Here is a 13,545-nt window from a genome sequence, read left to right on the forward strand (position 1 = left end):
ATTCAATTTGGCAATTGATGTGCACAAAGGGAACTTGGACCTGTTTAGAGCCATGTCAAAATCAGTGGAAACTCCATGCTTGCGGGGATCAGACTACAGGATTGGGACCATAAATTAAAATTGAATACAAATTAGTTATTGTATAAAATATATGAATAGTTTGCATTGCATAAGTCTGAGATAATCTTGAAACAGAGGGGAAGGGTTTAGTTTGGTTTGGTTTAAATGTTCACGTCAACTGTGGCAGAAATAAATCATTTAAACTTTTTTTTTTACTTTTTTTTTAATTTTACGATGGGAGGGACAACTTTCACCATAGTAACACTTTATATTCAGGCTATTTATAAGCTTTTTTCTTTTTATATATTTTATATTACACAACACTACATTATATGCCGCAGTTAATAAAGGTGTATTTTGCCTTTCACACACCAAATGTTATTATTAACAAAAGCTAAAGAAACTGTAAATTGAAGTGTCCAAATCCAATTTCTCCATCATCAGCATTAAGTTCAGAAAAGAACTTAAGGGAGCCAGAGGATACAATATTAGGTATGAATGCATCTGGAAAGGTAGATTGTGGCCTTTCCTAAAATAATACTGCAACAAACTTCCAAGTCCAGGCCCTGATCCTGAGAAGATGAATGTGTCCCAGGCCAACCAATGGGCTGAATTAGAGGTTTAGTTTTTCTTTTTCTTTCTTTCCTGGATTTGTGCTTCTTTCAGTATAAATTGCTGAGGAGATGGTGGGAGAAGAGATCTTGCCCCAGGAACCGAAGTCTGATAGATATGCCTTCCCCTTCACCATTGGAAGGACATGGCATGCCTTATCTAAGTAGGTTTCTTTGACAGAATAGGGAGGGCAGAAAAAGTTGAGCCTTTGACTCAGTATAGGACACTGCGGTCTCCACCCAGGCTGAAAACCTGAGAGATTTCTTTGATCCACGAACAGTTGGTTTAAAATTTTTGTTAGTCAGCTAGGAAAAGCCCTGCCCTTATGTAGACATTAGGGAACACAGTATGATGTTACTATGGCATCATATTTCTCCTGGGCCCTATAGATAGGAAAGGGAGTGTCAGAACCAGAATTTCAAAGCAGTTATTAAGGAGGTAGTACCCCCCCATGAGCAGGGAATATTCTCCGTTTTCTGACCCTCGGTTGCTTTCACAATCATGAAGGCTACTTTAGGATCCCACACAGAGAATTCTCAGAAATATAAATAAGTAATCTTTTAGGTCACCTACATCAGGAATTAAAAATTATATTAATTGCAAAACAGTTAATATTTGCTATTTAGAAATTCTCATTCCTAAACAGTAATGGGTCTAAGAGAGTAAGCTACCCCAGAAAAGTTTCTTCTGAGCTAATTGATAAATGCAACATTTCTAGGATCCTTATTTGTGGCTCTGCAGGGTTAATTATTTAGCAAACAAGAAGCCACTAAAGAATTTTTGTATGTTTCATAAGTCATCTCACACTGACCTTAAATATTTTGCTTTGTTTAAATAAAAAAACCCCAAAAAACCCCACCTAGCTGAATCCAGTCATTTTTCTTTACTTGCTTATCTTACTAATGCTATTTCCTCGCCTCGGGAAGCCCCGCAGCTGCGCTGTGGGGGAAGGGGATTTGAGGAGCCCAGCCCATGCCAACACAGCTGCCCGGTGTACAGCTCCCTCTGTGAGGCTGCATGCCAATTAGTTCACCTGCTCTTTGGAATATCGCAGAGCCCCATAAGCCTCAGGCAGCGGCACAAACCCGTGGGGCTGGGGAAGAGCGCGCGGGTGTGAGGCGAAGCTGCGGGCTGCCTGGGGCCAGTGAAGTGGGTGGGGAGGGCACTGGATGTCGGTTGGCCGGGGCTCTTGGACGGGCACGACCATGCTTGGCTGGCAAGCGTGGAGGGCGTTGGCTGCCTGGCTGTGGGGGAGGTGTTTGTGCTGGTGAAGCCTAGGGTAGGTCGCTGGAGGTTGAAGGAACCTGGGGCCGGAGCTGGAGTCCTCGCAAGCCGCCGCCGCCTCGCGTTCCAGGGGCTCCCTCCGGGCTGTGAGCCAGCTGCCGGGGGAGTCAGACTGGCGGCTTGCTCGGCGGGTGCCACATGCGCCCCACGTGGCCAGTAGGTGCAACTGCAGAGAAATGCCCTGCAGCCTGCTGACACCTGAGCCGGCCGCCTGAGCGATCCTGGAGCCCAACTAAATATCCTCGCTGCGCCCTGACCCGCTTTGAATCCCGTCCTACCCAGTGGCCACTGCCTGCGGCAGATATGCAGCGCCGCGAGGGCACCAACCCCAGCCACTGCTATGAGACTGGTCTGCAGCTTGCGGGAAGGCGACTTTTCCTTCCCCGCCACGGATCCCCCAAGCACGCAATCTGATTCCTGGGGCTGTACCCCGGACAGCCAGGCTTTGCCATGTAAAGAACACCCAGTAAGTATTTTATTCCCAAAGGGCTCCGTCCTGTGAAGAAGTAGACGAGAGATCGCACTTAAATTATACTCTAAATAGTTCCAATATTCAATCCCAACAATAAAGGAACCTTTTCATACATGGAATACCGAGCAGACTATTCAGGTGCGAATAATTTATTATGATAATTATGGCATAAACCAACGTGTCAGCAGCTAGCTGTTTAAATTGCGCCCCCTCCCCGCTCCACTCTTCTCTAATCTTTTGGGAAATCACTGGAAGAAACGACCCCTCTGCCTTTCATACTCATCAGAAACATGATGCTATACATGAACACTTTGCTATGTGATGAGACAATTCTCATCTGCAGTGATCCTGGAGCTCCACAAGGTCAACGGGTGTTCTGGTAGCCAGGCTTACTCTTTACAGGCAGCCCATGACATTAATTAATAATACCCACACACCTTTCATCAGCAAAATTGGAATAACATTTATGCACATAATTATGAGTCTTTTGTTTTGTAATGCTTTGACAGCCATAATTTATACTTTGCATGCACCTCATTTTACTTCACCAACCATAAGCTAACGGGGCTTTATTTTTAGTGGCAAAGATGTTTTAGATTACATTATGACATTTTCTGACCCACATTTGTGCTTTCAGGCTTACCTGGGCTCTGTCAACAGCGCATTTTAGAAACAGTGCAGTGTTAAGTCTTGCCGCTAAACTGTAATGTAAAAAAGTCCCCTGAATATTGTAAAGCTGATATTGACGCCAGTGAAAGGTGTCAAAATAACAAAACTGGAGGTTGAAGTTCTCACTATATTCACAGAACAGGCACAGCTTCGTGGAGCTCCTCTTCCCCACTTCAACACTATGCTTCAGCCCTGACCTGAATAATCTTTTTCTAGGAGTTCATTCTTCATAGCAATTTAAGGAGCATGCAGAACTCCCACTGAGTTCAGAAGGTGCTCAGCACTTTGAAAGAACAAGCCCTCAATCCCTAGCCTCTCTGCAGAGACTGCTGACAAGGGTGCAAACTGGGATGGTGTTTTTTGTGATGTGGTTACTTGCTCCCTGGGAACTGGATTGAGACCATCAACTCATTTCACATAGGCCACCAAATAATTTTCAAATGCTGATGACTTTCTTTCACTGCCAGTTAGGGGTGGGATACATCTGTTTTTGTGATTCAACAAAATACTAAATGTGCCTATTCATTTAAAAAAATGTATGTGACTATGAATACTGTGAGCTACTGAGCAATCATGGACAGGGTAAGGTACCCAGTGGGGCTCTCTGCATGAGGGAAGAAGTGGTTGATGGGTTAATGCCACCAAAGAGGAGAGGTGGAAGTCAAGGAGCAGGTGGAGGAATGTAGCTGTAGAGAACTTAACAAGGCCATGGCCACAAGGCACTTGCTATTCAAGTAATCTCTTTCGGTTTCAGTGTGGTTGAATATGAACACTCGCTTAATGACTACATTCATGTAGAGAGCTGCTTCAAATGAAAGGTTTATCATCTGTACTATGAACCTGGAGAACCTGTTAATTTGAATTGCAAATCTCTGTCTCCCATTGTCAGCAAATGATGGAACAACTTGTCTGCATAAAATAAGAACCAGTTCAAGAGCTTTACCAAAACATTTTTAGAGTTCCAGAAAGTTTGATCAAACGGTTTTATGAAGTAGTTTTACATTTTGCAAGTGTCTGTGGTTTTAGTCATGCTCAGGATTGGAGGTCCCAAAGGATGGTTCTTCTCACAGGGTTCCCTTTCCAGTGCACCAACAGTGCTACTTATCTCCAGATGGGTCCATATGACAAGATTTCTAGCCCCATTTTGCACATATAAGAGCTTTAGATAATAGAGGTAAATACCTAGATTTTTAGCTGTTTCTCCAAACAGAACCTCCCTGGCATGTGAAAAGGATACATATGCTCTATCATCCATCAAGATAGTGAAGCTTGGTCCCCTCCCCATAGCTAGCCAGCTCTGCTGTCATTGTAGAGAGACGAGAGATAGGACTTAGCCTCACCAGCTGTCTGCCACTCTCCACCATCCTTGTGGTGACTTTCCCACAAGAGTGCTATGAAGGAGAAGTGCTAGAAACAATTCCAGAAACAATCTAGTACATTGTGCAGGAAATGGACTAGATAGTTAAAGAAAATGGTTTCTTGGCAACAGCCTTCTGTGATTGGAATTTTATTATGTGTAATTTCTTGTTCTGAGACAAACAAGCTCTCCTGATATTTGACAGCTTTGTCATTATGCTGCGGGGAAACATGCTGCACCTTATACTTATGCCCTTACAGGGTAAAATTAGTATGAGAGTAGATGAGTAAAGCAAGAAAGTCAAGTGTGTTAGGGATTGAGAACTGTAGATTTTTGAGATTTCAAATAAAAAGTATTGCCAGTAAGGGAAATCATCTGTAAAGCTGTGCAACCAGTAACAAACACTAGAACACACAGAGATGGACAAGTTCCTCTTTCTGCCTGGTAACATTACACATGCAGATCCTGAGTGTCAGTAAAACTGCTGTGACCATTCTTGCAGAAGTGCTATATGCCAGAGTCTATACATCTTGCAAATGATCATTGTGAAAAAACAAGGAACCTCCATAGGCAGTGGTCAGGAGAGTCCCTGGCGGTATGTTTAGTTCCATCAGAACTGCCTTGATAGGGGGGTGGAATGGGGAAGCAGGGTGTGCCGCAGCCAGTGCAGAGGCTTGGGCTCTGTACACAGATGAACAACAGCGTTGCTGGAAGTAAGGGTGGTAAGGGTTCTGCCCCACCTCCTGCCTTGAAGTAAAAATACCAAATTCATGGTTTCCATCATCAGCACCTGCACTATAAAAATTGTTGCAGCACATCTGATGAGCAATGCGTCCAGTAGATCTCTGAGAATCCATGGGTTCTGGGAGCTGGTCAACCCTACTGCTTGAAACATGGAGGAAAAGAGGGGAGAGTGAAGTGAAGGACAACTACAGAACAATCTGGTGCAAACTGAGCTTGTCGTCACTATGGAGCTAAATTGGCACTGCTGCAATCTGTGCAATGGCATTGATTTAGCAGGTCTAGTGAAAACGTGCTCAGTTGAGGGATAGCACTCTCCCATTGATTTCTGAACTCCACCTCAATGAGAGGCGGAAGCAATGTCAGCGGGAGAGCACCATCAACATAGCGTAGTGAGGACCCTGTGGTAAGTAAATCTAAGCTATGTTGACTTGAGTTATGCTACTAATGTAACTCAAATTGCGTAGCTTAGATCGACAGGCAGCAGTAGTGTAGCCCTGGTAGTGAGAAGGACCTGGTGAAATTTTCTTCTGCCAGGGTCAGGTTTATCCATGGGAAGCGGCAATCTGGCCCACAACACCTGTTTGTTTGTTTTTTTCTAACTAGCATATCACACTATTTTTATTGTCAGCCTGATGTATATGGACTCATGTGACCAAGATAATAAGTTTTCTTTTTCACAGCTTTGAATTCCCACTGAATGAATTTGATAGTTTCAGTTTAAAGCCCCAATGGACAATAATGTATATCTTCCAACTAATACATAATTCTCTCTCTCTCTCTCTACTTAGGAGAGGCCTAGGATCAAGGCTATATAGAAATTAATTAATAATTTGTCCCTGGAGGATGATTCCTGTTGGACAACATGGAGGTCATTGGAAGGTCAACATAAAGAAGATTGCACTAGTGACCGTTCTAATATCTTCACCCCTGATGTTAGGGGACTATCATCTCTGGGGATGGTTTGCTAATCACTTGCCTGTGCTAGGTTCAGTTTGTGGATAAAATGAGACTTTGTAATGATCACATTACATCTTATGCTGGTGATTTTTCAGTGTAAAGACTAATCATCACTGTTGGGGGTATATGGAATTCAAAGGTTGTGAAATTAATGGGATCACCACTTTTAGCTTTTAAGACTGTATATTTGAAACCAGTTCAAGAATTCCAATGACTACAAACCAGAAAACAATTAGAATTGTGATTTTCAATATGCTTTTCCCCACAATATCAGTTAACCCCACATGTGCAACCCGGGTAAGGAATTAAATGCAACTTTGCATGGAAATTCTAGATTTTCTTGTATTAGAACCTGTACTATTCCTCTCCTATACCTCTCTTGATAAATTAGTGAATTATCACTCATGCTGAAATAAATTCTTCTTAATCTGTGATAGTGAATAGCACACATTGACAATTCTATTGATATAAAACCTAAGACCAGTTTCTATTTATGGTGTAAGTGGAGTCACTGGAAGGGATGGCTGAAGAGCCCACCATCTGATACTCGCCCTAACTGAAAGCTGGGTTTCTGAAAAATTGTGCAAGAAATGGTGACATATGATGAAACTCAGCAATCCACTGGAAGTTAAAGTTGAGGAGGTAGAACAAAAAGCAGGATCTGCTGAGCACCCAGTCCAGTGCAGCACATGATAAAGTCCAAGTTTGGGGGACAGGGCAATCCATGGTGGGTCTGCCAACTGTTGATGAGGCCAATGAAGGTCAAGAATAAGGAAAGATGACAGTGAGTAATCCTGTAGTTAACATTCAAACTAAAACTGGAACTCAAGGCGACACCCAATCCATTTATTAGAGAGGCATCATGATCTAGTCCAGGGGTTCTCAAACTGGGAGTTGGGACCCTCAGGGGGTCACGAGGTTATTACATGGGGGGTTGCAAACTGCCAGCTTCTACCCCAAACCCCACTTCACCTCCAGCATTTATAATTGTGTTAAATATATAAAAAAGTGTTTTTAATTTATAAGGGGGGGTCGCACTCAGAAGCTTGCTATGTGAAAGGGGTCACCAGTACCAAAGTTTGAGAACCACTGATCTAGTCATTAGAGCTTGAGACCAGGATGCTGGAGACTTGGATTCTAGTTCCAGTTCTGCTTGTGACTCTGAATAATACTACTGTACTTAGTTCTCTACATCACAGGAGTCTTGTGTTGGATTAGTTAACATGCGTAAAGTGTCTGAATGTGTAAGTCATTGGTTAAGTACTAAGTTCTATTACGGTTACTGTTTGGAGGAAATGGATACAAAATATTGCTTTTTGTTTAAAGCACTGGAACAGCATCTTTCAGATAGCTGGAGCAGAAAAAGAACACATGAAATACAACAAATGCTAAATACCACATACTCTGAAACCCAAATACCCTTGTTCATGTATGAATCCAGATATTAATATGAAGAAGAAATCTTCTACAAATATTCACAGAAGCAAAACTCTGTTTGTGCTGCTGTTTGTGGATAGCAAGTAAAAGGAGGTTAGAACATGGGCTCTCAGAATTGGAACAAATATTTACAAACACGTTTTTGGCAGTGTTTGACCAGCTTGAATAAAGAGGCAGAAGAGGAGGAGGACTGGCCCTGATTTGGAGGGAAACAGTATACTCAGCACCATTAATAACAAGAGGCTTGTGAAGGGACGTTTAAAAATCTACCTCCAACATTCACATAAATTCTTGTACCTTTCAGGCATTCTTTATAGCTTTCCTTACCCTTTTGGCTCATTATTAAAAAAAAATTCTTTTTAAGCATAGATTTTCTCCCTCACAGCCATTTCCTTCTCCTGCTTGACCCTGCAGTGAAGTCAAAAATGACAAATTTGTGACATCATAATAATTTTTTCTCAGGTAACAAACTGTGAAGCCATTAACACAGAGCTGTGACTTCACTGCAGGACCAAAGGGAATGAGCAGCTGGCTACAGAAGGAGAAAGCTCTTATTCAAACACATATATCTTCAATAATAGCAGGGGAAATACAGAAAATTACTGTCAAAGTAAATTGCATTTTGTATAAATGCCATCTCCTTTCAAGTTTTCCCCAGCATGATAATCTTTCTTTATTTAGTGGTGTTGCCCTTTTCTCTTTAGAGACCTTCAGTGAAGCCTTCTTTTATATTTAATGTATTACCAAAATGATTTAAATGAGCAGGGATGTGGTATGCTTGACATTTGTTTTTAATTATTTACATAAATAAAGAGGTTTCCTTATTCCACACCTGCTGCAATTATAAAAATATATTTTCTTCATTTATTAACTGAATTTAGTGCTTATGAGAGCTGAACAGACAGAGCACAGGCAGCAGCATTGGAAAATTTCCTGTACTATTCTCCCAATATGCACGAAACCTGACTAACAGGACAAACTTTTCTCGGGATAATAAGGTCTTGATGCTCACTCAGCTCTTGGCCTCACTGTCAGGCTTCCAACAAGGGTGAAATTTATTTAAAAATGGGAATTTGGTGGGAAGAGAAAAATTACAGGGCGAAACTCTGGCTAGTATTTCACCCGGGGTCTTGGTCTTGCGTTGCTCCCTAGGCCACACTGCTACAGTCTCTGGTCTGCTTCTGAAAGACAATGCAATAATTGTTGATCTCATAATGTATCGGTAATCAAGATGTTAAGGCAGAAGATAAGCAGAAAACAATCTCTGCGTGTGATTTATGTGCAGCCTGTACACACTGGTTCTAGCAGAGTAACCCTATTTAAACTTCGGAAAACTTAAAGTGAGGAGGTTTTATGTGAAATCAAAAAGTTGAGTTGTATTTTGTTGTGGATTTGTTTTTTGTTGGCCATTGCAGCCATACATGTATATTGGCATTGATCATAAAATGTATAAATAATTGTTTTAAAAGTATAAGAATTTCAATTAATTTAAATGAATCCAAAACTCCATATGTCAAAGTACACAGCCATTGCAGATGATTGATTCTCCTTTCTGATGCAGTCCATTCTGTTTTCTTATACTAGCAGTCCATCTTTAAATGGGCTGAATAAAAATTATATCAGACACACATTTCAGGAATGACCTTGGAGACTATTCCAGCCATTTCAGAAGTTACTTTCCCATCAACTCCAGTACTCCATCAGGGCGAGAGGTGCAGGCGGAGTCAACGGGAGAGCATCAGCCATCAACTTACTGCAGTGAAGACACCACGGTAAGTAGATCTAAGTATGTCGACTTCAGCTATGTTATTCACGTAGCTGAAGTTGCGTAACTTAGATCGATTTCCTCCTCCCCCCCCCCCAAGTGTAGACCAGGCCTAAGTGAGGGAAGAACTAGGCCTCAGGAATTTTTCTGGAGTTTGCTCCCATGATCCACTGAGGAATAAAGACTTGTTCCTACCTTTGTAGATTGGGGTAGAGTCTCTGTCCGTAAATCCACTGATGGCCACTTAGACTTCAGTCACCTGCTGGGGTCAGGCACATCCATGAAGGATCTCTTCACAGCTACCCTGCCTTTCTCTCTTCCACAGCAGCATGGCTCCCTCAGGAAGGGTTTGCCGCTAAACATACAGATACTGGGAGATACAGTTGAGTCCATGACTAAGCCACTCAGGCCTAATGTGTGAGTGCCACAGCAAGGAGTTTCACCTCAGTTCCTCCCCCTCTGATATCCTTGCTCTACTCTTCCGAAAGTCACAGAACCCCTACCATACTGAAAAGATTCCATGGTACCCTCTGGCAGAATGCAATAGTTTTTGCTGCTTTCCCCATTATGTGAATTTGCTCCTTTCATGTCATAATTTGCTACTCCCTCTACCATTCTTCAGAGGGCAGCATGTTTATCTGTATGTTTGTTGACAAAGAAGATATGCAGTAGCAATTTGGCGATTTACTGTGATTAGCTCAAACTGTTGTTTAAAAGTTTAAGTTATTAGTTAAAAGCTCTTTGATTAATAGTAGCTGAACAGCTTGGTATATGTATGACTATTCCACTGCTGAGTTGATGAATTCCAGGATAAGGTGACTGATTGTCTTAATGGTGTGCACTTATGTTTCAGGGTGCACATAAATTAGCTTAAGGCACAGTGCTGCAGTCATAGGATTATTTTTGGGTGATCGTTCCCTCCCTTTTAATTTTTTGTTTTTCAGTTTGATTCCAAAAAGAAAAGGAGTACTTGTGGCACCTTAGAGACTAACCAATTTATTTGAGCATAAGCTTTTGTGAGCTACAGCTCACTTCATCGGATGCATACTGTGGAAAGTACAAAAGGTCTTTTAATACACACAAAGCATGAAAAAATGGGTGTTTACCACTACAAAAGGTTTTCTCTCCCCCCACCCCACTCTCTGGCTGGTAATAGCTTATCTAAAGTGATCACTCTCCTTACAATGTGTATGATAATCAAGGTGGGCCATTTCCAGCACAAATCCAGGGTTTAACAAGAAGGTCTGGGGGGGGGGTAGGAAAAAACAAGGGGAAATAGGTTACCTTGCATAATGACTTAGCCACTCCCAGTCTCTATTCAAGCCTAAGTTATTTGTATCCAATTTGCAAATGAATTCCAATTCAACAGTCTCTCGCTGGAGTCTGGTTTTGAAGTTTTTTTGTTGTAATATTGCAACTTTCATTGGTTAGTCTCTAAGGTGCCACAAGTATTCCTTTTCTTTTTGCGAATACAGACTAACACGGCTGTTACTCTGAAGTTTGATTCCAGGCATCCTACACTGCAACCTGTCTTGCACTGCTCCCTTCGCAGCTGTTTTCTTGCTCTCTTTCATGTAACTGTCATGCCCGAGGTATGATGACGACAACAGCGACAATGAAAAGAAAATCTATTCTGATATCTTGGTAGACACAGCAATTTGCACAAACAAGTTCTACATTTTAAGCAGGTAAAATTACTTTAAATCTTGTTGTGTCGAGACAATTGGGCTTTAAGGGAACATTTTCAAAGGCACCTAAATGACTTAACAGAGCTAAGGCTCCAAAGTCATTTAGGTGCTTTTGAAATGTTTACTCTCAGTTTAAAAGCATATGCATTATTAAGCCCAGTTCATCAGATATGCTGTGGCCAATTTGTGCCACACTGCCAGCACAAGGTGACCATAAAGCTGGCATATTTGACCACATGGTTTTAACTCCAGAGTAGAAAGATCTTCTGGTGATGAAAAGGCAGCCTAACAAGTCCTGCACCACAATCCCTATACCAAGGCTTGGCAGAATTCAATTTTTATATTCTAGACGAGTGGTTCCCAAACTTGTTCCGCCTCTTGTGCAGGGAAAGCCCCTAGCAGGCCGGGCCGATTTGTTTACCTGCTGCATCTGCAGGTTTGGCCGATCGCGGCTCCCACTGGCCGCAGTTCACCGCTGCAGGCCAATGGGGGCTGCGGGAAGCAGTGACCAGTACGTCCCTCAGCCCGCGCCACTTCCAGCAGCTCCCATTGGCCTGGAGCAGTGAACCACGGCCACTGGGAGCCGCATTTGGCCAAACCTGTGGATGCAGCAGGTAAGCAAACTAGCGCGGGCCGCCAGGGGCTTTCTCTGCACAAGCGGCAGAACAAGTTTGGGAACCACTGTTTTAGAGGATACTAGCAAACTTTATTTTAAAGCATTTTTTCATTTTTTATCTATTTAAATTTTCACAGTTGTGGGAAGTTAGGGAGTGTTAGACAATAGGGGCATCAGAGAATAATTATTTAATGACAGCAGATATTGAGGTACAAATAGTTAAAGATTCATAACTGTAAAACACAAATTGCCAACGTCACAGGTCAGGATATACCCAGGAAATATCCTTAAATCAAACTCTAAATTTCTCAAGTAGCATTTGTTTTTACTTTGCCTATCTATAAATTTCAATTATTATCAATGGAAATATTTGTATTTGTGTGTCTGTGTGCAGTGAAATTGATGGTTACCAACAAAAATCTAATCCTTCCAAACTTGTGGCCAGTTTAGGGGCATGGCTGGAATGGAGGGGAGTTAGCCAGGACTCCCCTGCATGCTACCGGTCTCTGGATGCCTTATTTTCCTCTTGGGAATTCTGGCAGCTCTTTTAAAGTAGAGCCTAGAGGGGAGCAGCTCAGCACATAGACGGGCTAGGACCGGGGGTGTGCAAAGGTGGGTTAGAGCCACTTTTGCCACATCTATTGAGTTATGCTATGCACTCTTTGGCTGCAGCCTTAGATCTGGGACGTTACATTTTAAACCTCAAAGTTTACAATTACATTGTAAAGTTCCTTTAAAAAAGGAGAAGCAAATGTGCCAGATTGACAGCAATGGGAAGTGGAGTGCTCCATTTGTCCAAATAACATGTACAATATAGACAGCAGCAATACACGTCTTGCCCTGTTAACCCTAGTATGCCTCAGCCATGGCTTGTAGGAATCACCTTTAGGGATAAGAGGGGCTACCATATCCATTCACGATTTGGCCTCGCTGCTGAGACTGCAAATTGTGCTGGAGTTTTGTGGTGGGGTTGCCTGTCTGGCTAAGACCTGGACTGAGACCACCACCTCATTTATACAGAATGCAGAGCAGCCATCAGATGGCTTTCATTCATAAACCTTCATTCCATCTGTTATTTGTACATTACCATCATTTCTGCCTCTTTCCTCATGTAGCTGCACAGCACACCAGTGTAGACATTCAGAACTGTTTGCTGTATGCAGATCTGGGAAAGGTTTGCTATCCGAAATAAATATTTTAAATGATGTTTTCCCTAGAAGATTATCATCATTGTAAAATCAAAATATTTTGCAATTTCTGAAAGCTCAAAGAAGTAGTCTATGTATGAGCTGACAGCACACCATAATCAAATTGTCAAGCAATTGCTCCTGCTGTGGCAAAGTGAGAATGTTAGATTACATGTGTCAGCATGTGAAGATAAAGACTGTACAGTGAACAGCATGTTGAAAGCTTGATAGGAGATGGGAAGTTTATCGCTGTAAACTGTAACCTATCGTAGACAGTTCTGCTACCTCAGCAGTCCTTAGTTTGCATTAAAAACCTTTATGATCAATAAAATGCCTCAGTTTTGGCACTTGAAAAACACTTTAAAATTTTTCTGCCAACTTTATTTGGCCAATTAAATTGAAGACTAATTGTTATTCCAAAGGGTTAAAAGCATAAAAGATGGTGAATGATAATAACTTACCTACCCTAGTTATTTACTGAATTTAATATTATCTCCACTATAATCTCTTCATACAGGCCCCAAATGCATGTTGCTGTGCTATTTGAGTAAGAAAAATAGCTCATTTGCTCAACATATGCATTAACTGCTAGCCTATGTTTTTAGCAATTTAAAGATTTCTGTTCAAATTATTTTTCTCCAGTTTTCCTGTCCTTTTACCTATTCTCAAAACTCCTCAATCTTACTGTCCAATATGG

The sequence above is a fragment of the Lepidochelys olivacea genome (genome assembly GCF_965140295.1).
Source record: "Lepidochelys olivacea isolate rLepOli2 genome assembly, chromosome: 8".
Classification (NCBI taxonomy): Eukaryota; Metazoa; Chordata; order Testudines; family Cheloniidae; genus Lepidochelys; species Lepidochelys olivacea.